At 44.6% G+C, this 24695-nt stretch overlaps 1 protein-coding gene across 9 annotated transcripts in view; it reads left to right on the forward strand.

The window, feature by feature from the left end:
- The window catches only part of MAP3K13 (mitogen-activated protein kinase kinase kinase 13), a 64189-nt gene that overhangs the window by 14148 nt on the left and 25346 nt on the right, over positions 1-24695 (forward strand). For 7 of the 9 annotated variants that reach the window (XM_085233150.1, XM_085233152.1, XM_085233153.1 and 4 more), the window contains one exon: positions 8501-8643. The gene's annotated coding sequence lies outside the window, so the exon portion shown is untranslated. Of the gene's footprint in view, positions 1-6673; positions 6695-8500; positions 8644-19121; positions 19260-24695 lie in introns of those variants that run through there. The other 2 variants (XM_085233155.1, XM_085233158.1) reach the window with 2 other exon arrangements.

The following is a 24695-nucleotide window of genomic DNA, read 5'->3' on the forward strand; positions in this document are numbered from 1 at the left end:
ACAGAGAAGCCCAGAATAATTTTCCTTGTCCTAGTTAAGTCAAGAACCATTAGAGCAGTGGAAATAAGGTTTCAACAAGAGGAGGAAAAGGGGTGAGGGAAGCGCCAGCTCTCACTCTTACTAGTTAGGGGGAAAAGTACACAACAGCAACAGAAGTCAGAGCTGCAAGAGGTGTGAGGTGCAGTTACCAGTGAAAACAGAAGTTAGACTAACTATGTCAAAGCATGTGAGTGGATTAGGAATTATTTTCACTCTTTCTGGTGCTTAAAAAGAAAAAGAGCAAACTGCGTGCAAATGTACAGTAGGGCAGGGAGGGCAGATGGATGAGCTCTTCTGACCTGTGTGTTTGTCAGGGAAGGGTTCTTCTCAGTTCCTGACAGCTGGGTGTTGTGGTTTAACCCAGCAGGTGGCTCAGCACCACCCCATCATTCCCTCACTCCTCCCTTCCCAGTAGGATGGGGGAGAGAATAAAAAAAAACTCAGAGTGGAACTCGTGGGTTGAGATAAAACTACTAAGACAGAAAAGGAAGAGGATAGTAGTTACGACATATATGAATGTGTCTAAAAGTGATGCACAAGCAATGGCTCACTGCCCCCTGACTGATGCCCAGTTAGGCCCTGAGCAGCGGAAGAGTGAGAGATGAACTCTCACCCTCTTCATATGGTATGGAATATCCCTTTGGCCACTTTAAGTCAGCTGTCTTAATTCTGTTTGTTCCCTCCCAGCTCCTTGGGCCCTTTGCTACAGACAGCCTGGGCTCTGTACACTGCTGCTTAGCAGCAGCTACAAATGTCCATGTGGCAGCAACATTGTTTTTCTCCTAGAACCTAAACATAGCATCGTACCAGATACTCTGAAGAAAACAATTCCATCCCATCTGAAACTAAGATCCATTGAGCCACTCAGGATCATTCCTCTCCCATCCAGTACCAGCATAGCACGTGGCTTCCATGGAGGACCTGCAGTGGTGGTGTTTTCTCAGTGCTGGGAGCAGAAAAGGGACAGCAGCTGAGAAATGCCAGTAAATAACTTCAACTGCCTAGTGATACTGAGCTGTTTGGAGATGATGGCAAGCAATTTTCAACGTAGCTTTTTCACCTCCTTTTCCCAAGGCATGCTTTTCCCTGTACTGTTTCTGTAATGCCTCCCAGTGATGCATGCAGGAAGGAACCTGATCAACTTGTTACTTACACAGAGGAGGAAAGAAGACAAGCCCAGAGGGGAGGCAGAAGTGAGCATTAAACATTTTTCATGGCTGGCTCTTTTAATGATCTAAAGAAAATTGTCGTTTGTGTCATCTGAAGTGATTTTCACAAAGCCCAAGCTAGAAAAGTCATACCTCTTTTAGATACTTAGTGTCTGCAGTCAAAGTCTTACTTTGTGCCTTTATCTTGATTACCTTTGTTACCTTGGGCACTTGACAGGGGGAAGAAAGCCCCTGTTCTGATTGCTTCATGTTTCCAAGATACTTTTTTTTGAGAGTCAAGATTTCCTGAGCTTTGTTTGACCTCTGAAGCAGAATTTGGTCTTTCTGGGAATTGTGGGAGAGCAAGCGATTGCCTGGAGCAAGAGAATACATACTGAAACTGCAGTAGCAAAGACCTTGATCTCAAAGGCCACCTGCTACAGCTCTCCTTCTCTTCAGCCCTAAAGTTCACCAGGTTACAAACTCTGCTTGTCATCTTCCTATACAACGGGTAGCAGTTCTGCAGAAGATGAACAGAATGGTTTCTCAAGGATTGCTTTATATCCCAGCCAGCAGTCTCCTCCTGTGGAAATCCTGGTGTAGTCTTCAGAAGATATACTGAGTTGTCTTTTGGCCTTTCTGGATTCTCCCTTTACTACTTAGTCTTCTGGGGGCCAGTCGGTAAATCCATGTCAACATATAGCTTTTGACCTTCAGGTTTGCAACCCAGCTAACACAGATACTTGGTAGGAGTTGAGGATTCAATAACAGAACTTCAACTATTTTGTCCACAAATTGCTATATATCGATCAGCTTATGCAAAGGATTTCTCATGAAAAGCTAAACAAACTACTGGGTGTTATTGATTGAAGAAGATGGGGAAAATATATGATATTCTTTATTGATGTGGCTGAGCTTTGTGCTTGGTAAGCAGTGCACTGTGTATGTATTTTCTGTTCATGGCTTGTGTTTATTTTATTTACTGAGATCAATCAGAAATACCTTGGTAGCATGCTAGGATTGTGTTTCTGGAGTGAACTCTATTGGTGAAAGGAAAATCCTAACCAGCATCACTGTGCACAGGTCTGCAGATGTTTTGGTGATGTTCCCTTCTGTGATACTGTCTTAGCTTTGAATGTGAGGCACAAAGGGCAGAGCACGTTCTCAGTCATTTTGCTTTTAAGTAGTTTTGGTAGTTGAGTAGAGCTGTTCTAAAATGTTTTTTTTTCCTCTTTCAACTTAAACACAAACTCAAGAATCCCCTGGGTGTTTCAAGACTATGGCTCTTTCAAGACTATCTAGGATCAGCAGTTGCAGTGTATGCAAGGTGCAGTCATTTTTTGTTTTGTTCTGTCTGCTGTTTGGCACAAGAGAGACTCCCCTGGCCCCCAACTGCTGCCAACAATTATGGTCACTTACCAGTCCCCAGCAGGAATAACTGTTTTCAGCCAATATTTACAGCCTGTTCTGTGCTGGAAGAATGGAGCTACTGCTGCTATTGTGAGTTGGAGGTGTAGGGAGGTTTCCTTTTGGCTCTTCAGTAAGAAATAAGATGTAAAATACAGCTTTGATAATGACTGTTAGCTTTATTAGTGCCCAAGAAGCACTGTAGAAGATGTTGCATAGCTGCAGGCTTCCCCAGCTCCAACTGATTAGTGTATCTGTGCCTTCTGGGACCGAGTGCTGATCTGTGAGTCACCGTGTTCACCTTGAGCTTGGTCTGGAAGGATCCTCCATACGTTTTGCTCACAAAGCACGACTGAAGCCAGGGCTGCAAGAGGTGTTTTGTGAACTGGTTGGTGAGGTGCTTCCTTGGGATGTGTCTCTTCTGCAGCCTTTGTATGAAGGCAGGATCATTAACCAATGTTTGATGACATATAGAAAAACTCTTTAATTTGCTGAGTGCCTTTTATCTTATTTTAAGAGTTTCTCAAAAGCAAATAGCATGATTTGTCTCACAAGGATGTTGCAATTACAATATAATCATATTGTAATGTGTCAATATAAAGATTTATTGTTTCCTCTCACTTGAACAGCGTGGCACACCAGTGTTTTGTTGTCATCCATATCTTTTTAGCATCAGATCTGGCCTCTTTTTCCACATGCCTACTAAGGTTGCTGTTCTATAAGAAGAAAAGTCATCAGCTTTTGGGAAGCTGGAAGTTCAAAGCAGCCAGCAGTGAAAATTTAGATCCTGCTGTTTCAGCAGTAGTGTGTTCCTACCTGAGGTGTGTGTGGAAGACATTAGATGCTGTCTTGGCTTTGCAAGCTTACTGCCAGCAGCTAATTGCAGTGAAAAAGAGGCTTCTGGTGTGGGTGTGCTCGCAGCGCTTAATTTTCTCTCTGTAGGTTAATTGTGGTTTTGCTGTGGGTTTCTGTTCCTTCAGTTTTTTTCACTGCCACAGGAGAGAAAAAAATCTACTGGTTGAGCCTGCTTCTGAAATGCATGGTCACTTTCTAAAATGTACTCTCAGTCTTGAGGAGAGTGCAAAATAAGAGGGTATTAGTGTATGTGGTTTGACATCCATTCACACTTCTTTTAAAAGGGGAAATGTGTGCACTCTTTACTGACCTGCACTCATTGTATGGAGGATTTCCAAAAGCTGGACAGCTTTCAATAGATTCGGTAGCATTTGTAGTTTATTACTTTCTAGCTTGCCAACAGTGAGAAGAGTTAATTGAGGTGGGAAAGATATAAACAAGGAAGGGAATGGGCTCTTCTCTGACAACAGAGGGGAGAGAAGCAGGTAATGATGTTTAGGTTATGGTCTGGGAGAGATGAAAGCTAGAAGAGGAAGAAAAGTGGAGGTAGAGGTGTCCATAGTGGTCAGGGAATGTATTCATTTCTTTTTCAGATAAGCAATTTTAGTCATAAGAAATGCTAATCCACAACTTCTCTCCCTTCATAAATTTAATCAGTCTAAGCCTATCCCTTAGGATAGGAGTAACTCACGGAAATAATGGGGAAGGGCTGATCCTTACTGGCCTCCGTTGTTTGCACCTTGATGTGTTTAGAGTCTCATTGCATCAAGGTGACGTAATTGGGTAGGAGCTCCTTACTCCTCAGTCTAGATAACACAACACCGCAACACGTTACCTACTGACACTGTAAGCTGTGTTGAATGACTTGGTTTCTATAAGGAGCAGTCAAGTATTTTTGATGTCTTGGATCTTACTGCAGACTGCTCTGTGGCCTAAAGCCTGACAGTGGTTGTTTATTGGGCACGCCAGAAGGAAAGGTAACTTGCAGAAGAGAGGATTGTTCCAAAGACTTTTACAGGAACCAGGGGATGTCGTAAGTGCTTAATCTTCCCTGCAGAAGCAGTCTACTTCTTTGATTTACCTTTTTGTAGCTTGAAATGGCGCTGCGTGGATGCTAAAAGCCCGTGTTCCTGAAATAGAGAGGAATAAGCACTTTGGTGATGACTGCTTCAGGAGAGGAGAGGGAGAAGGTAACAACATACAGCTAGCATGTATCAGACACATCACTTAATGTATCCAAAGACCTCAGATGCTATCAACACAAATGTGGCAGAGGAACCCAGGGAGAACTAGTTCTAATAAACCAGTCTGTATGTTAGATTTGCACTGGGTGTAAATGTGGGACCTGCAGAAGTGAGGGTGCTTCCAGCCAAGTGAAGTATGAAGAGTGTGCTCACAGATGCTCAGGAAGTGTGATGCAGGTCCAGGCCTCCCTTGGGTTGCCCGCAGCTGTTCTCCTCTACGATTGGCACATCCCTCAGGGCAGCTCTCCTTACATGCTCACAGTGCAGCTTGCCTGTGCAGAAAGGCTGATACAGAGGTCTGCTGCCTCTGAAATAGGTGAATTCTTCCAATATTCAAATTGACAATTGAATGGTGTTATCCTAGCTTTTACACTAATGGGTGCTGTACAGAAGCTGCTTGTTCTTTTTCCACAGTACCTAAATTGCCAGCTTACCTTGCAGCCCAATTTGCCTTGCTTAGCATCCCCGCACCTTCCCAGGTCACTGCTATCTGCACATTGGCCTATTCCCTGCTGGCAAAGTGGCTCTGAGTAGCCACTGCTACTGATGTGCTGGGGACACATCTTGTAAACGAAACACAAAGTGTATGCAGCCATTTGTGGGCAAGTGGCTTCCAGCAGGAGTGACTCCACAAAGCATGTGGGCCAACGACATACCTGTGGGTGCATCATGGGAGAAGTCTATCTGTTCTCCCTGTGTGGAGGTACAGGGCTGCTTTGGTGGCACCTTCTGGCCTTTGACTTCACCCAGTGAATGTGTGGAGTGTGTAAAGCACTGTGAGCTCTGTTCATACGTCAGGGGCTAAATTAGGCTGTGCTTATTAATATTGGTAATTTCAGTTGTGGCAGAACGCTTTGAAAATGTGACAGCAGACAGAGTGGCAGGAAGTAAAGACTTTTAAATGACAGTTCTGTTCACTATGGGGTTCTGTTCACTTAGGTTAGGCAGCAGGAGAGGAAGGTGTTTGTCCCCCCTGCTCAGCTCTTGTGAGGCCCATCTGTAGCACTGCATCCAGGCCTGGGGCCTCCAGCACAGGAAGGACGTGGAGCTCTTGGAGCGGGTGCAGAGGAGGGCACTGAGATGATCAGAGGGCTGGAGCTCCTCTCCTTTGAGGAAAGGCTGAGGGAACTGGGCTTGTTTAGCTTGGAGAAGAGAAGGCTGCGAGGAGACCTCATTGTGGCCTTCCAGTGCTTGAAGGGAGCGTATGAACAGGAGGGGGAACGGCTGTTTGTGAGGGTGGATGGTGATAGGACAAGGGGGAATGGTGTTAAACTGAGACAGGGGAGGTTTAGGTTGGATATGAGGAGGAAGTTTTTCACCCAGAGGGTGGTGAGGCACTGGAACAGGTTGCCCAAGGAAGCTGTGGATGCCCCATCCCTGCAGGCGTTCAAGGCCAGGCTGGATGTGGCTCTGGGCAGCCTGGGCTGCTGGTTGGTGACCTGCACACAGCAGGGGGTTGGAACAAGATGGGCATTGTGGTCCTTTTCAACCCAGGCCATTCTGTGATTCTATTGGTTGGTAATCGAGAGAGGCAGCTGCTGCTGGTGTGCAGCTTCAGTCAGGATGAATTAGAAATAAGTGTGTAACCTGGTGTTGCTGTTTAAGTAAGCAGGGCTAGCACTGGCTATGGTTTTTTTGAACAGAGATTTTCATTTCTCTTCCATCTCTGGATGGCACTGTATGGGAGCCCTGGCTCTTGCTGGAGGAACCTGCGGCAGCAGGGAGGGTAACACAAATTCAGTTTTCCTTGTGCTTTCTGTGCTCTTTGCCATGCAAATGTGATGTTTAACCTTTGAAAACTTGCTGATAAGCTGCTATCAGCAAACGGTTAAAACAACAAACCCTCCCACCTTGCTGAGCTGGGATAGGAACTTCCCAGGGCTTCAAGGCCTGGGTAGTTAAAGACCAGCAATAATCCAGGACCAGCAGCCAGGCTGGGACAAAGGTGACTGAAGAAATCAGCTGCAGCTGCTGGCTTTGTGCTGTTCGTGCATCTTCCCTGTAAGTATTTATTTTGAATCTTCTGTTTTGAACTGGGTGCCATCACGAGAGTGCAAAGCCACACTACAGCAGTGAGCAGCATCTCTAACAGACCTTAAACCAAATGCAATCCGAGCTCTGCTGAACACAATGCAACAGTCACAGCTCTGCTTTCACCACTTGTAGGAGAATTTCAAAGCAAATAGTATTCTGTTTGTTCAGTTCTTTAAATAAAATACATCTGTAGGGGATTGTGTTTGAATCCAGGTACCTAGCATTCTGCTGGTATTTTGTTGGGATGAGAAGTAATAGCTTGAAAGAAATCCTTGGCTGATAGGAAAGGGGAAAAAAATCTAATCACCAGGTGTGTTCTGTAATTGTTTCCAGATCATATGATTCTCTTTGCATGAGTGGTTGCATATGAGTGGTTTTGTATTTGTTTTATTCGTATTATTTATTTATTGATTGATTTTATTACCAAGAGTATTGGGTTACAGACACATAGAATCTTCCAGGTTGAATCTGGAAGGCAATGTGTTAAAAGCAGAGTGCTGTAAGGGCTGTTAAAAGCAAAGTGCTGTAAATCCCCATGTAGGAGGAGCAGCACTCACCTGGTGGCCCAAGTCCTCAGGCCTCAAAACCCTTCTCCTCAGACTGCTGACAATTCCTACTTCTGCTGGCAGTTACAAACTAATGTTTTAAGTCTCAGATGGACATATTTTTGTGTGAAATTCAACAATATATTCCAGTGGCACTCTGCCAGCTTCAGGCATCGTCACGCTCGTGTCTTCTAAGAATATCTCTCCATTATTATGTGCTGTTTTAACTATAATGTAATCAAATGCAATCTTTTTCTATTTTGTGTGGTTTGATTCTCAATTATGTATTACTGTTTCGTCTGTAGTACCTATCTACTTGGAATCTGTTTTTCCTTAAGCAGGAAAACACATCTTTCTGTGCATGTGTGTGTATGTGTATGTGTGCCTATGAATGTACATGTACTATTCTTTTCCTTAAAACTGTGGTTAAAATCTGTGACTGCTAACTTTTGGGGCCATTGATTTAATGGAACCACCAAGTGAGTTCTTTACAAATTATGGCAAACATCTATGTTTTCATGTATAAATAGGCCTGCAGGTAGAGGCAATGTGTTTGAAGACCAATTAGTTCAGTCTTTGTCTTGTTTGGCAATTTCAAGGTCTTAATTATTTCTAATTCTATGAAGAGCTGGGCTAAGCCTTGCAGTCCTTTAGATTTCTGTGGGATGGGAAGAATATGCAGCAGGCTGAGGATCAGAAGCCCCAGGTTCTTTGCTTGCATGGTTGTGATGGCAAGAGGGATGATGGTACGATGAGCTGTGTGTATGATGGAAGAATGTAACAGCTTGTGCCTTTCCTAAAATTTCCTTAAAAATAGGGAAACAACTTGAAATGTAGGTATAAAATTACATGAGAAAAATCATTAATAGATTATCTTAAAGTGTGTTATATTAAAATCCAATCCACAATGAGATGTATGCATTTAACATGGAAAGCTGCAAGCTCTATTGTGGGAGCTGCTTTCTTAATTTAGATTAACATTGTAACGTAAAAGAACTATAGAGTGTGCAAAGGAAGGATGTGCTGCATGTGATGAGCTCTTTCTGCTTCCAGCTTCCATCCTTTTTGAAAGTGCATACTTTATTTTGGCAGTTTTCTGCTGCATCTAAATGTACCATGTAGCATCACGGTGTGCTAATAGGATGTTTTGGGTGGGTATTAGGAGCATTTAATTAAACAGATTTTTGTTCAATAGGATTCTGAGTTTTCTTATTGCTTTTCTTTCTAGAGAGAAGAATTCGGTGCTGGACTGTCTCAAGCATTATCGGTGGTGCAGCTTCAGGGACCAGCTTGGTTTACCTGACTTGAGGAGTCACATGTACAGCAAGCCAAAGGGACATGGGCTTTCAGTACACCTGGAAAAATGATCAGGTACCCACAGCTGTCTGTGCTTTAACTGTAGCAACGAATCAGAAACTTGAGCAGGCACAAAACAATAAAGCACTCACTCCTGCGGCTACCCATAAATTTTAGATGTGCTTTGCTTTTCAAAGGTGGGGATGAGGTAAACTTACTGTCCCGTGTGATAGTATGTCCACAGCCATGCCACTGTTAACCTCACTCTCCTGCAGTAGCTTAGTTGTAGGACATCTAGTGGGTTCTGATTCGGATGCAGTCTGTAGTGAACAGGAGGGAACAAGTAAAGACACCAGTGAAATTCCATAAAATATAGAGGGTAATGATTCACTTCAAAACTGAGAAGCAGGCTATAGGCTAAATAATGCTAGAACAAGATGCTCTTAGCCATTTGTTTGTTTTCTAGCAACTGTTCAGTGTTTCTAAAATTATGCTTAATGTCTATAGTAATATCAAACTTGACTGCTGGAGGTAACTGCTGTGCCATGGGCACTCAGATTTGCTGGCTCTTGCTGCTGATTTTGTGTCTGATGTCTGTTGCCATAGGTAGTGCAGAGCTTGTGTGTCTCGCTTTCTGTCTGATGCTACCCTTTGGCAAGTACCAGCTGCGATCAGGGGCTTTCTTTACCGTTGTGTTTTTGTATTAAAAGAAGGTATCTGACATTTCAAATAGGGTGCAGAGCTGTATGTGAGAACTGTGAGAAGAAACAGATTGTAAAGTAATACTATAATCTTTTGGGAATTAAGCTTAGAGGAATATTGTTTAAAAAAAAAAAAAAGTTCTTGTTTTCTTTACAGATACTAGCTGAGAAATCATTCTTGTCTTTAACTGTAAAATCATTGTAGTTTTTTTTAGTCCATGAATGGATATATGCATAAGGCAAGAAACCTTTCCAATCTCAAGGAGACTGAAAACGGCCTTGTTCTATAAATTTTATTATAGACAATTCATACAGGAAAAAAATAGAGATGTGAGTTTTAGAAGGTAACTGAGGCACCCATGTGAAGGACTGCAGGAACAGGAAAGGTGGAGATGCATATAAAATAAAACAATATAATATAAAAGCTCTCAATTTTTACTTGTTCTGTGAGCGATAATGGGTGCTCTAGAGGCAAAGCATTCATGTGTTCAGCCTCTATCATGCTATAGTTAAGGTGAAGTATTTTACTAAAGAAAGGCATTCTCCCTTGATTTAAACTTTATTTAATCTCAATGAGAGCAGTTAGTTGCATAAACTACCCTGCCCTTGCGTCTTCACCAGCAATTCATCAGTTTCTTCATCAGCACTGCGTCTTTTTATTGGTCTCATTTTCTTCAGTTAATAGAAAAGGTGCTCTGGTTTGGTGTGTAATATGCACAGTCGTGGGGTCCTAGTGAAATAGAGGTGCCTTAAGGACAAAAAGTGCCTCTATGGAGGAATGTGAAGTCTAGTAAATCACAAGCAGTGGGGGAGAAAGTCAACCAGACATGCTGTAATCAGATAGTTTATTGTGTTTTTTTTTTCTTTTTTTTTTTTTTTCTGACACTATTAGATTCTTTCTGCAAAGGATACAGGCACTTTCTGCGAACTTTGCCTCACTACTAAGTGGGATGTTGGGGTCTGAGCAGGCTTACAGCCCTTAGCTTGAAGGGGACATGTACTCACTGTTTTTACTCTCCTTGTGAAGTACTGCAGGTTTTGTATACTGCTATGACAGACTTGTCCTGGGGTTAATGCTTCAGCTGCCGTGTTTTGAACATGATTGTCATTCTGTCTCCTGTAGGCATCACTTGTGTTTGCAAGCATGGTACTTATTTTCTCTCATTGAGAACTTATTGAGGTTGGTGGCCCTGCATGTGGCAGGGGGGTTGGAGATTCGTGATCCTTGAGGTCCCTTCCAACCCTGGCCATTCTGTGATTCTCTGGATAGGTAAAATCATACGCAGTGCAAAGCTGATGGTTTGATTTAGATGAATATTGGAACATTGCCTAACTTTAACGTGCCCCTTTGAGGGATGTTTTATTTTTGGCTGTCCCTTGGAGACAGCTCTATGACTTAATTGAGAAAGCAAACGTTCGGTATGCCATGCAGCACCTCCTGAGAGTGTCCTGCTGTAGGTTGGTACATGTGATTCTGTGCTGTCCAGCACCACTCTTGAAAGCAAGAGTCAAAACCATCTTTGCTCACAAGTTTGACACTCAATCTAACTGTTCCGAACCAAGAATCTGCTAAAACTGACTTCCGATGCTTAATGTATTATTACTCTTTGTAAAGTGAGTAATTCTGTGTTGTGATTCCTCAGACCAACCAAGAAGATCCTGGTGTCTGTGTTCAGCAGCAGCAGAGCAGAAGAAATGCCACAGGAAAGAGAAGAGGGGGAAAAGAGCAGTGAGCTGTAAAGAAAAAGCTACTGAGAGCTTCATGGTGCTAGTCTGGGAGGAGGAGGATGAGTAGGTTTTATGTGTCTTAGGAGTATTTACATAGGGCTGATCAACAGTTCTCAAAAGAACTTTATCACAAAGCTACAGAGGACTGTTAATACCAAAAATAGTGCCTCATTCTATCAGGCTCCAACTTACAAATGCTTGAATTCAGCTTCCTTAATGGGCTTTTGACATTTTTTTGTATTTTTTTTGCTATAAGTCTGAGTAATATTCCTCAAAGAGGTTGTGTAACAGCAGCAAGGCTGGAAAGATTTAATTCAGCAAGACCTCATGCTGCAAAAGATCAGATTAATTTTTTAGCTTCTGGTCTTGCTGCAGAGCTTTCAGTGTTTCATTGTCTCCATAGGAAGAGAGTCCTGCAAAGTTCCAGGTCTTCTCTTTTTACTTTGCTTAGATGGAGCAACCTCAGTCAGCCCACCCAGCCATTAGGTCCCCCTGTCAGCTCTGCTCTCCTGATGGTTCTGTGGTAGATTCTGTTTGTTGGCAAGCCTCACCCAAAAATGGGCTTTTCTACAGACTTTTCCAAAACTGAACAGACTGGTTATTTCCATTCTCTGAATTTGTGCTCCTGTCACTGGATAAAGTTGCCTTGCTTGAGACAACTTGATAGTTATAATTTGCACTCAGTCTGTGATCCTCTCTATAGCTCCAAATCCTTCTCTACAAAACATCTGCTCAGCAGTTGTTGGTATATTTGTGCAAGTGGATTTTGCCCTCTGAACAGAACATCCAACATTGTTTCACTATTTCCCAGTGGTTTCCTATTTCTGCATTGACAGATCAGTGCTTTTTTGTGGGAATAACGTAGGTGATAGGACTTTCCTTTCCACATGTTAGTGCTGAGGCTTGGCTCTCAGGACCCATGAGCCCAGCTCTGCAGTGCTCTGCAGCTCCCAGCCTAGGGAAGGGTGGCTGTAGCTTAGCCAGCTTTAAAAGCATCCCTTATGGCCGATAATTGTACGTTCTTATTACTTTTGCAGCATTTGTCACTGCTGGCAATTCTGTTAGCGTTAATTATTGTTATGGAAGACTTCATTTTGGAGCGTTCTCTGGGAGAATCACTATTTCATGGCTGCTTCCCCAAATAAATGGATCTGCTTTTCTCGTGGGTCCTCTGCTAGGGATTTCTGCAAATGACCTCCAAGGGGAAAAATAAGCAGAAAATGTACTCGTTTCCTTCCCTTTAATTGTGTTTTTGGTTAGGCATTGAAGATGGGGGGGTGACTTTCTCAAAGCACTGCGTGTCTGAGTTCGTAGCCACCTCCAGCTCTCTGCTTTCAATCATGAACAGACCTGAAGGCCTCACCACAGCTCAGGTCCTGTCAGACTGCAATTACTCTCAGCTGTGTTTGCAGGAAGGAATTCTTGACCAGAGTCTCTCTTCAGTTCTGAGATTTTAAAAACCACCAGAAGATCTCCAGGCTTACAGACGATTTCTGCTGCCCACGCCACCACTGAAGTTCAGGGCACTCAGAAGAGGAATGTTTGCCTGCAGGGTTGGAGGGAATCAAGTATTTTGTACATTTCAGAGCTTGACAATAAAGCGTCCCTTTAGATATCGTATCTATGCAAACACTTAGGCTTTCAGCAGAGTGGATTTGTAAGCAGCCTTATGTACATGTAGTTACGAAATTAGCCTTTGAGTTACTTCAGTCTATTCTAATTTTCTGCTTTTGCCAGAGTGAGTGTTTGGCATTTGCTGTAGTTTTTCTGATTCCCTGTGTGCCAACAGAGATGGGACACTGGGATGAACAGGCATTGCTCTGCTCCCACATGAACTTTGTTTTTATAGTAGCTTATATCCTTGTCATACACCATGCGATTTTTTTCCTTCTGTTTTTGCTTTAATATTGAACTAAACATAAGGTCCTGTTTGGCCATCTGATACTTCATAAAGAGTCCCCTGCTTTTGCCAGCGCTTGTGTCTGAATGAGACATGGGGAAGTTCTAACAATGATCCACTTGTAGGTAGTTACCCACCACTTGTAGGTAGTTACCCACCACTTGTAGGTAGTTACCCACCACTTGTAGGTAGTTACCCACCACTTGTAGGTAGTTACCCACCACTTGTAGGTAGTTACCCACCACTTGTAGGTAGTTACCCACCACTTGTAGGTAGTTACCCACCACTTGTAGGTAGTTACCCACCACTTGTAGGTAGTTACCCACCACTTGTAGGTAGTTACCCACCACTTGTAGGTAGTTACCCACCACTTGTAGGTAGTTACCCACCACTTGTAGGTAGTTACCCACCACTTGTAGGTAGTTACCCACCACTTGTGCAACAGAGGAGCTCATGTGTGTTATTGAGGCGCATAACTGATTGCAGCCCTCCTGTTTTCTAATGCTGTTGTTTGGCTACCAGCACGATCTTGTAAGCAGCCATCACTTTTAGGCCAATGGTTGCTTTTCATACCGAGTGAAGGTACTTATCTTGGATTCAGTTCAGGACCTTTGCGTTTGTAAAGTTGTAACCTGGGCTGTTGAGACAAGGAGACAATTCAGTGTTGGTACGCTGGCCCTGGGCACCATGGAAAAGAAAATCTGAAGTTGCATGTTGAAGTGCTTTTCCTCTATCGGAGCCGTCCTGGGGTTTTGTTCCCACTTACTTTCCCTGCTGGGTGTTTTTAAAATGTCACTGCAATTAACCCTTGGAAACCTCTGAAAATTATTTTCTGTTCTATTTTTGCCTATGAGCTCTTAGCTCTGTGGCAGTATTTCTCCTTTTCTACCCCTTTTTGAGCGTGGTACTGTGCTCCCTTTCTCAATCCTGTCTTTATCCCATTTTGTCTTAGGGTAAGGAAGCAATTGCCATTTTTGTTTCTGTCCTAAAAGTGCACAGAAATCTATAAGCTCATTTCCATACCATGGTGGCAAGGTTTTAAAGCAGAACTTTGTGCTCTGGGGACAAGGAAGGCAGGACCCAAATGTCCATGTGGTGAGAAGTCATGGCATGCAGACATCCCTTGGAAATGTCATTCCCTTCACAGCACTGCTTCTTCTTTTGTGTCTTACTGCTTGACCTGCAGCTGTTGTGTGGTCTGGGTAGAAACCTCATGATGTATTTTTCATGAATTCTAGCTCTTAAAAAAAATAGGTTTTCATTCATTAGATCTCCTCAGCAGAAGTTAATGTGTGCTTTCTTTGATCTTGAAAGTAGGTAATGAGAGATTTACATTAATTTTCATTTTCTCTGGTCAGCTTTATAAAGCTCCATTCAAAAACTGAAGTCCCAAATCAAAGCTGAAATGATTGTGGCTGCCACTGCATTCGGAGCCCACTGATGCACTCATATCATAGCAGCCTTTTGGTTGGATTGATTGCATCCAGACCCTGGGTACTTCTGAAAGGTGAGGGTGTGCAGGGGGCTTCCATGCTTTACCTTCTGTCTGTGCCATCCTGGCCATCTGCTGAGCCCCTGTCTCCCTGTCAAAGACACTTAAACAAAAAAAAACCCCAACAAATAACTCTACTGTCTTACCTCATGCAAACAACAACCCATCTCCTCATGTAAGTGCATTCTCTGTAAGTACTCTGTGTGTGTGTGTGTGTGTGTGTGGCTCTGTTAGCCTTCAGGAAGGCCGTTCTCCTTCCATTGAAGTTAGCATCAGGGGTAGAAAGGAGCACAGTCTTCGTTTTCCAAACTCAGATCTGCTTTGTTTGTTGCACCCGTGATTTTGGGATGCTACCCAGTTTCCATAGAAGAAGATGGGAATGCCTCAGATATCCTCTCAAAATGTGCCTCACAGGGTAAATGTCAGGATATCCAATTTTGGCTCAGTTGCTTCCTGCTGGCTAGGAGCATGGGCGGTGGAAATATGGAAAATCTGGAAGCTACAAATTATTCAGAAACAGTTCTAATCACACTGATGAGTTCTGTTACCCCCCCAAGATCATGAAATCATAGAACAGCTTGGGTAGGAAGGGGCCTTATAGCTTGCCCAGTCCCAACCCTTGCTGTGGGCTGGCTGCCTCCCACCAGCTCAGGCTGCCCAGGACCCCATCCAGCCTGGCCCTGAGCACCTCCAGGGATGGGGCACCATGCTTTTCTGGGCAGCCTATGCCAAATGGTGTAATTGCAGTGTGCAGCTGAGGTTTTTCTTCAGGCCTTAATTCCTGGCCATGCTCGTCTCCCCGCTCCTTCTCTCCTATCTCAAAGATGCAAAACCAAGGCTGAGCTTGGCTCTGGGCAGAGAGAACGCAAGTACTGAGGGATGTGGTTTAGTGGGAAGTATTGGTGATAGGTGGGCAGTTGGACTGGATGAGCTCGGAGGTCTTTTCCAACCTTAGCGATTCTATAATTCTACCATCAGTGATCTGGTGCTGCTCTTGGTGCCTCCACCAGGACACCGCCATCCACTCAGGCCTCCGGCATGGCGCAGTGCCCTCGCACCTGGCGTGCAGAACTGAGGACGTGCGTTGGCACGGCTGTGGGATGGGATGAAGATGGCGGTGGGCTGCTGTGCGGCTGGAGGCCTGCTGTGCCCTCTGCTCCCTGCGCTCGGCTGCACGTCTTCAACTCGGTGTGCTTGGAGTTGTGCTGAGCACTTCTGACATTGGGCGCTTGTCTGCCTGCTGTGCGAGTGTTTGGGGAGAGCTGAATGCGTGATTCTGTCCGTGCTCCTATTTTGATTTTGTTGGTGCCTTTGCATCACTTATCAAACACAAGCCTCCTATTGTTCTCCCTGCGGCTTCCTTCCAGTGCATGCTTATATTTCATTATCTTAATAATAATACCCAGGGTTTGAAATCCTCAAAAAAAAAAAAACAAACAAACAAACAAAAAAAAACCAACCACCAACCCGAGAGATAACAAACTCCTTTTCTGATTACTAAATGCACTTGATTCATAGAACAGATGGCTGCTATTCGATACGCTGCCGTCACCGAGCCGCGCGCAGGGGCAGCAGCTCGGCTCGGAGGCAGCGGAGGATGTCCTCGCCCGCTCCTTCCCCAGCATGGCAGCACTGATGCCATTTTCCCCCCAGCCCCAGCGATGCACAGCCTGCTCCCTGCATCCCCTCCCCGCCTTGCTGGCGTGGGGCTGCTGGGCTCGTGCTGCCCGGATCTGGCAGGCAGGAGGTGGCCGGCGGTGCCCGCGCGGATTGGCTGCCCTCTGCTCCCCAGCCAGCACCGCCGAATCTCCAAACAGCCCCATTTCCATCCATTCATGAATCTGTGACGTCAGCACGCTTCTGTGCTCCTTTGCAGCAGGCTGCAGGATTGTGTGGGTGGAATTTCCTTTTATTTTGCAACGCTTCCTTTTTTTTTTTTCCCCCCCCCTTTTTTCTTTCTTTTTCTTTCTTTTTTTTTTCTTTTTTTTGCCTTCCATCTTTTTAAAACCAGAAAATGGAGCATCACGTCGGCAACCTTCACCCTTGTGAGTATTTGGAGAAAATGTCTGTTTTGAAGCGTGTGTGCTTGTGTCTGTTTGATGGGCAGCGCTCCCGTTTCGCCATTTATCTGGGAAGGACAGATGGATGTTGCATTTGTGATGTGATAGGGCTGAAAAATGATGCTGAGGGCAGGGATGGGGAAATGGGAAACCTGAATTCATCCATCCCCACATTATAGATCTGGAGCTGCCCTGTCCTTTGCTTGTCTGAGAGACATTTTTCAGTTACAATTCTGCACGTTATCTTCTTGTGCCCCCCTTTTAAAGGGGAAGCAGGGAAAATCGACAGAGAATGGATATGTGTGGAATATGCAGGGAATGTCATAAGTATTACTAGAAATGGCAATTGTGGTTTTTGTTTTGTTTCCTTTTTTTTTTTTTTTTCTCCCTTCTAGGCAATTGTGATGCTTTCCCATGTGGACTAATGAAATGCTGCTTATGTTGTGTCACAGTAGTAAATAATTTAAATGCGTTTCTGAAGTGATGGAGAGATGTCTTTTTCTTTTTAGTAGCCTGTTAGGAATTTTCCCTTTATTACAGCAAGCAGCAGCTTGTGCCATCTGCGTGGCACCGGGAGCTCTCTCCTTTCCCCAATAAACCAGGAGCTGGGAGCAGCATTTGGGTTAAGGATCAGTTCACGGGGGCAAGATTTGTCATAGTCTTGCTCACCTGGATGGGGCATGATGTCATGTTTTCTCCCAATGAGATGACTGGAGCTGTTCTATAATTTTATTTTTGGAGCGTGGGGGGAGGTGTCTGTGCTGCAATATCTTAATCATACCAAGCCAGATAGCTCTGTTCGGTAAATGAAAAATGGGCTATTTTAGGTTGATCTGGGGAAAGATGACATCAGGTCTGTATGTTTGGAGAGATGGATTTTATCAATAGGCAGTCTGTTTCAGCAAGAGAAACGGGAAGAACTCGTGAGGCTGATTTTGGGGGAGAATACATACAAATATTTGAGAAGAACAGAAGTGAAATGAGAGAGATTGAGCAGATCTGGCTGCAGGTGTGGCCCTTCTCTCAACACCTGCTGTGTGGTCACAGATATCCTGCAATTAAAGTTGTTGGTGGCGTGCAAGTTTCTGTTGCTGTCCTTTTTGCTGCGTGGCTTTTTATTTTTAGGGCTGCGACCTTCTGAAGCTCCATTTCTGTAGCACACTGCTGCTGTGAAACTCAAACGCATGATGTTTTGGTGGAGCTGGTTGCTCCTGCTCTTGCACCGGTTTTGTTCCTGGGCCCTCTGGGTCTTTTGAAGCTGGAGCAGTGCTGTCACTCAGAGCTGGCTTTGTCCCCTGCTGCCTGATGGTTGCATCTATGGCCGGGATTCACTGTGACCCCCACGCCTGCAATTAGCCAGCAGCTCCCAGTGCTGCGCATCTGATGAGCATGCTCTGCTGTACCGTGTTAATGGGGGCACGTTTTCCTCCCATTGCTTTCTTAACCTTCCTCTTTTGTATTCCGTGCTAAGGAGTTGGTAAGTGCCTTATCTCTGATGGATCAGCAAATTGAGTTGTGATTTGTTTGAGGATCTCTTCATAGGTAAGCGGTTTCACAATTGATAGTTATTAAAATAGGCGCTGTTCTGAGAGGACAGGATAAAGGTTTTGCACTATTTTCTGTTGTGTTCTTTCTTTAATGACTGGCAGCAAATATGAGAAGGTGTCTGAGCCTGGAGTTGTTTGGAAGTGGTGCCTCCTTTAGGGCTTCCTGCAGTTCAGTTGTGGAAATAGTCATCACATTTTCCAAAATGGGAGAATCTTACAAGCTTTTATCTATCTGTCTGTATCTATATATAAAAATAAAAGAGAAGAACAGGTCTGACATCAGTGTGAACAGAGTAATATTGGTGCAGGTTCTGCAGCCCTGTTGTGCAGGACAGGGTGGGCCAGGCAGTGCCCACAGCTGTCTGCATCCAGCAGCTCTGCTGAGCTCCCACCTGAAGTCCCAGCTGCGGAGGAGGATTGCAGAGGGCTGCTTCTGCACATCGCTGAATGAAAGTGAATAAATTGAGGTAAAAGCTATCTCTGTGTTTGCAGAAAGGAGGTAGGAGTTGAACCCTTCAGCAAGCCCTGGCCTGCTTAGGACACTACTTTTCTCTCCTTATGTCCTGTGCTGGGGCTGGAGCTCCTGAACGATGCTCTTGCTGTGACACTTCAGCAAATCACTTTTGCTTCTTGCAGGGGAAAAGGGGGTGGGTAGTAAATATTTCACTGAAACCATGCTCTGCTTTGGATTGGATAGGAAGCTGCTGCTATGGCAAGGTGGGCTGGAAGCAGAAACACTGTGTGTGCTTGCTGTCTCCCTTGTGAATACTCATTTTGACCTTTGTACTCTTCCCATGTCTACAACCTTAAGCAAAATGTTGCGTGCTGGAGTGGGCTTAAAGGCACTTGTGACAATTGGGAGTGGGCCTGGGTCAAGAAGGGATTTTTCTGTGGAAAGTATGTGGTTCTGTAATCATCTCTCAGACCTGTGATATTGTCCCTGCTGTTTATAGAGCAGGGTGAGGGGTGCTGTGAGGAAAGAAAGGAGACGCAGACCCCCATGGGGTGTGGAGGGAAGCTGGGCTTCCTCCAGCAGCGGGACTGTGGAGTGCAGGACTCGGAGTGGAGGTTTCTTTTTCTCCTGGGATGCTTGTCCTCTCCTGTCCCCAGCCCATCGCTTTGCAGCCTTCAGGTCTTGTGAAGGACACCGAAAGCAGTAATGAAGATGCACGGCTGGGAGCTTACCCCTGGCATGTGGAACACCTGACCTCTGTCCTCACGGTCTGAGAAGATACCCTTCCTTTGTCAGAGCTACCTAGCAGGGTGAGTCTTGGAAGGTCCCTGCAGGATGCCAGGTGGCACACAGGGCCTGTACACTCTCCTCTGTGATCCTGCAGCCCGTGACATTGTGCGTTGTGTGTGCTGCCCTGATCGTGTTACCATCACACACAGCTCTTGTGGCCAAAGAATAGGATCATACCTCTTGGGTGCTGCTCCAGCCCGTACGCCGTGTTGGTAAGATGGGTTTAATAGAGGCTCCTGAGCAGGCCATTGTGCTCACTGCTCTGTTGAGGAATAATCCTCTTTGCTTGTGGAAGCGCTGTGATGCTCACTGAGCACAGCCTGATGCTGCTGCTTCCCCTGGGAGCTGCCTGCTCCTCCAGGTGTGCTGCTCTCCCTGTTGGGTGCCAGCACTTGTAGTGGTGATGGATGGCCAAAGCTCTGCATGTGCCCCAGTATTTGTTTTGTTTTCATCTGCAGCTGTTTAGTTACCTTAATGCTGGGTATGAATCACATAAGCTGTTAGAGCTGAGGAGGCTGTGTATAGTTTTTATGTCAAATATGCTTTGCAAATGTTGAATAATTCATATCTACTACAAAAATAATAATAAGTATGTGAGTGAATTTACCTGAGACCGGGCTGATGTCTCGCATGAATTCAAGTGAGAGTTTGATTCAGTCATAGGATTTCTGAAAATAGCACTTACATATTGATCTTCATCCTCAAAGATCTCTCAGACATTAATTAATCTTAACACTGCTCCTTGGAGGAAAATACAATGTTCCTGTTCTGTAATTTCCCTTACAAGGTACAACCCACGGTAGTACTTGGAAATCTTAGTGGCTTCACGTGGCAATGCCAGGGAAGCCATCAGGGGGTCTGTGAACTCTGAAGTTCTCCTGGCTTTTGTAGTTGTGACATATTTGAATTTAAATCCTTTAATTTGTTATTGTTAATTAGTAATGTAATGTGGATCTTTAATGAGGTAGTAAAGTGCAAAATTCTGAAGGATGGAGAGAGGGAAACGGCCCTGAAACCTGTGGACTGGCTTTTCAAAGGTGTTTTGTACCATCAAGGCAGCTATTAAGATAAAAGAGGTACATACAGCATGAAGTCACTTCTAAATTTTGATCCAAGATGGCCTCCAGTAGTAATTCAGTGGTAGTAAAGGCTAGGCAGTGTTTAGTCTGTTATGGCAGCTGGACGCTGCACAACATCCTTGAAGAGCTTATGACAGAGGGCATCAGTGGTCTGTTGGCTGTTGAAGCAGTATGCATGAAACCACTGGTCTTTGATGGATGCTCATAGCTAGAGATGTGCAAGCAACCACATCAGACATTGGAAATCATAGAATCATAGGATTGTTAAGGTTGGAAAAGACCTCTGAGATCCAACCATGAACCTGACACCACTGTGCTTGTTTGGTAAGGGAAAAAGGAGGGCTATTCTACGGGAAGGAGACTGTAGGGACAGCAGATATGGTTTCATGGCACCACAGTAGAGTTAGAAACCCCTTTTCCATTTGATTGTCAAGATCACACGTAGAGTCCATGAGCATACAAAGTTAATTTACATCAGCACATTCAGGTCGTAACAGCATAGTATAGGGTGGTCTCTCCTTTGCCAGCCCTTTTGCTGCCCCTCAGCCCTCCAAGAGTGGCTGGCATCCTTTTTTCCAAAAACTGTCTGCCTCAATTTAGAACCACAGAGAAGGACTGGCTGCTTTGCTATAGAAATATGTAGTACCAAAATCCTGCAGTGAATGTAAGAGTCATTATGCAACATCACTTATTTCCTATGGCATCAGATTATGCAATTTCTGAGCAGAAGAACGCAAAGCCCTGGAAGAACACAGCAGCATTTTAGGAGATCCAAAAATACCTTATACAGGATAGAGGAAGCATTTATGTATGTAGTGCTGAAAATACACAGTTATGTAAGCTGCTTATTTCATAAACCGTGCTTTGGGAAGCTGGCTAGCTAGCAGGTGAAACAGGAATCAATCTGGCTTCCACTGCAATCAGCTGGAGAGGTCTCCCTGAATACGAGGCGGGGGTGGAGGTTGGCTCTTTGTCTGCCTTGTTCACACAGATGATTGTTTAGTTTGCTCCTCATGCCAAAAAAACAGAAGTGGCCGCCTGATTTCTTCTTCTGAATTAAGCACCTTCTGCACCCCCCCCAGATCTGTGGCATTATGGTGGAAGAGTTCCTAGTTTAAATGTTTGTCTGGTGTCTGTGGAGTTAAAACATGCATTCTGTGATGAGATCCCAGTGCAGATGGACAGCCTGTGCAGAGATCAGCCAGCAGAGATCTTTAAGGTGTAGTAATGCCCTGTTAAATTTCTTTGGCGACAAGAAAACTTGAGAAAAGGGGGGTCTGGTCGATGCAGCCGGTTGGGATTTTGATGTGATTGCTTACCAGAGGTTCTTCAGCTGAACAGCTATATAATACCAGGCACGCCCTTTCACAGACAAGTAATTGGCTGTGTGACATGAAATAAGAGTGAGGATAAATAGAGTAAATGTAGAAGAATTTTTTGCTAACAGCAGTTGTCAGCTCTGGGTTCTGGAGGTTGCACTCCTCATACTCCTTACACCTCTGCTTCCTGTATGCAGGTCATTTGGGATCATTCTGAAGCAAGAGCATCCACCAACAAAAGTAAGGCTCTCAGAGTAAGACCCAGTGGATCTAAAGTGCCAGATGGATCTCGTAAACTTGGATAAAATGGCAGTCACATTTAGTGCTGTTTACTTACAAATTTAATCTTAACATCCTGTATTAGGTTCTTTCTGCTCAGGAACGAGATCTTAAGGATGTAAGAGAGCTGTGGAAGTTAGCTGAGCTTCTGGACCAGCACGTAAGGCAGCACTGGAGAGATGGTTAGGAAATAAATGAACAACAAAAGCAGTCATTACATCACGGTACGTTTCTGTGGTGTGCCCACACTGGGGATTCTCAGTGCTGTTTTACTCCCCCGCCTCTCAGATGATAGAGGAGAAGTGGGAAAGGTGTAGAGAGGTGATCAGAGATGCATAGCAACTTTCATGGGGTGAATGAGTGGGTGGAGTGGGATTTTCAGGCTTGGAAATAGATGTTGAGTGGAGGATGAGACGGTTCATGAAATGGCAGCAGGCATTAAGAAGATAAAGGGTTCAGGTGTCAGGGAAGAGCTGGCTGTTTCAGGAGAGTGACAAGCAGGTGGGGGGCTTGGTGCAGAGATACATGGTGTTACCTTATGCAACACACAGTGAAGCTACAAACCTTCCTGCTGCAACACAGTGAATGCCAAAGTGTTCTTGTTTGAGAAATAGTTTGACACATTCATGCAGGAAAAACGTGTGGTGGGCTATAGAGTGGAAAACTAGTCACTGTGTGTCGGTGGGGGGAGACTGCCTGGGGTGTGCTGGTGCATCTACCTGCCTGCAGATCCCTGTCTTGCTTCTCAGAGCAGGAAACAGAGATAGATAATTGTGTCATTCTGGTCTGGTCTGGGTCTTTTTCCTATGGTATGGTCTTGGTGCTGCTTCTTTCAACCCCGACAGGCTGAGCTGGAATATACGAGGTGCAAACCTCCAGCTGGCTCTAGGCACAGAACTCAAATGCAGTCATTCTGAATAATTCTTGGCTGGGATGCTGTACTATTTTTGTCGTTGTCAAAAAGAGTTCAGAGCGGAAAGCGAGGCAGAGTTGTCTTTCTCACTGATGCAGTGACAGACAAAAGGACGTTACAACTGTAAAATCATTTTGCCAAAATGTCGAGCACCTATTTGGGAATAGATTGAGTATATTGAATAAAGGTGATCATTAACTAGCAGATGCAGGAGGTCAGGCTTGTGTTGTGATGGTACATGTGGCACAATTACACATCCAGGTCTCACCTGCTCGATGCCCACGGTTATGTTAAACACTCTAAGTGCTTAGTATGATTGTTGAGTTGTAAATCCTAACACATGTAGCTCAGGAAATACCATGTCTGCCAACAGCAGACGTTGAGATGGCATTCAAATATTTACCAGAGAAAGGAGTTAAAAGTGCACAGTCCGGCCTTGTTCTGCAGAAGGTGCAGAAGTCATGGAATATTTATCTGGCAGCCAGAAATTGCAGAGAAAGGCACAGGAGACAAAAAAAAAAAAAAAACACAAAACAAAACAACAACCAACAATGTGACAGCATTTCTGTTTACCCAGGTAAATCTGCTGCTTTCTTGTAGAGCAAGCAAGGGTACATGCATAAATGTGCTGAGATCAGAGCTGCTGCAGTGACAGTCAGGAAATCTCAGGTAGGTGAGATGAAGTGTTTTCAGCTGGTTTATCAGAAATTAGTGGTGTTTTGGCAACGTCATCATTGCAGTACTTGAAAATAAGGCTAGGTTGTGGCTGAGAGTTCATGCAGATGTGAGGGATGGGATGTGTGTTGTGATCGAGGAGCTTCCTTGAAGGAACAGAGAGATTCAGTCCTTCCTCCCCCCAAATAAACCTGAACAAAAGCAACCACAAAACTAACAAGCTGTTGCCTTGGGCTGGTTCATAGTTAGCTTAAAGCTTTGCAAGATCTTTAACAACAAAAAAAAACTCTTTTTTTTTTTCTTTTTTTAAGCTGGAGAAGTGAAAGCAAAGTAATTCTGTGAGAAGCATCAGGGTATGCTTGGTTACGTTTGGGGTTGGACTCAATGATCTCTAGAAGTCATTTCCAACCCCTACTATTTTGTGATTCTGTGATAGTCACCTTGCTGTACCTATTGTAGCCTGGAGAAAGTAATGCTGAGTGCCAGAAAAATGGAAGGAGCTCCAATGTGTGGATGTAAGTGGTGGTGTGGACAGGAGCCCCCTCTGACCTTTGGGTTTGCCCTGTGTCAGTCAGCTAGCTTCTGCCAGCTGCTCTTATTTAGTCCTTTAGTGTGCATCAGACAATTGCTTTTAGTTAGTAGCCTGTGCAAGACGTGTGTTTGACTCAGCCATGTCTTCCAACCTGACACTGCTTTGACACTGTCATACATGTTCAACTTGTGCAGGTAGCTCCGTGCATGTGTGAGAACACTTACCAGAGGGAACACGTGTATCAGGCATTGTGGAAGCATGTCTTGTGATAGCTGATTCACCCACGCCGGTGCTGCTTTGATTACTCTGTCACTTCTCTAATAGCTGTCAGCAGCAGTTCAGGCTGTTTGGAATGTTGAGGTGCTGCCTCGTTCTTCCCAGAAGAGGGGTGCTTTGCCTTGCTTGTGTTTGGGCATGGGGAGGTTTTGCTGGGAGAAAAACTGTGCCAGCAAATGGAATCACTAACAAGAAGTTGGGATTAGACAAAATTACTCTGAGCCTTAAATTCCTTTACAGACGTAAAACAAATTTGCCTGCTGCAGAGTGCATGAACTCATCAAAATAGCTTAAGTCAGAGGTTCTGCCTTGAAGTCTGCAGTGGCAGAAGCACTTTGTGAAATGTGAGTATAATCATTATACACACAACCCTCCTACACATG

Source organism: Meleagris gallopavo, chromosome 11 (genome assembly GCF_905368555.1).
Source record: "Meleagris gallopavo chromosome 11, MGAL_WU_HG_1.1, whole genome shotgun sequence".
NCBI lineage: Eukaryota > Metazoa > Chordata > Aves > Galliformes > Phasianidae > Meleagris > Meleagris gallopavo.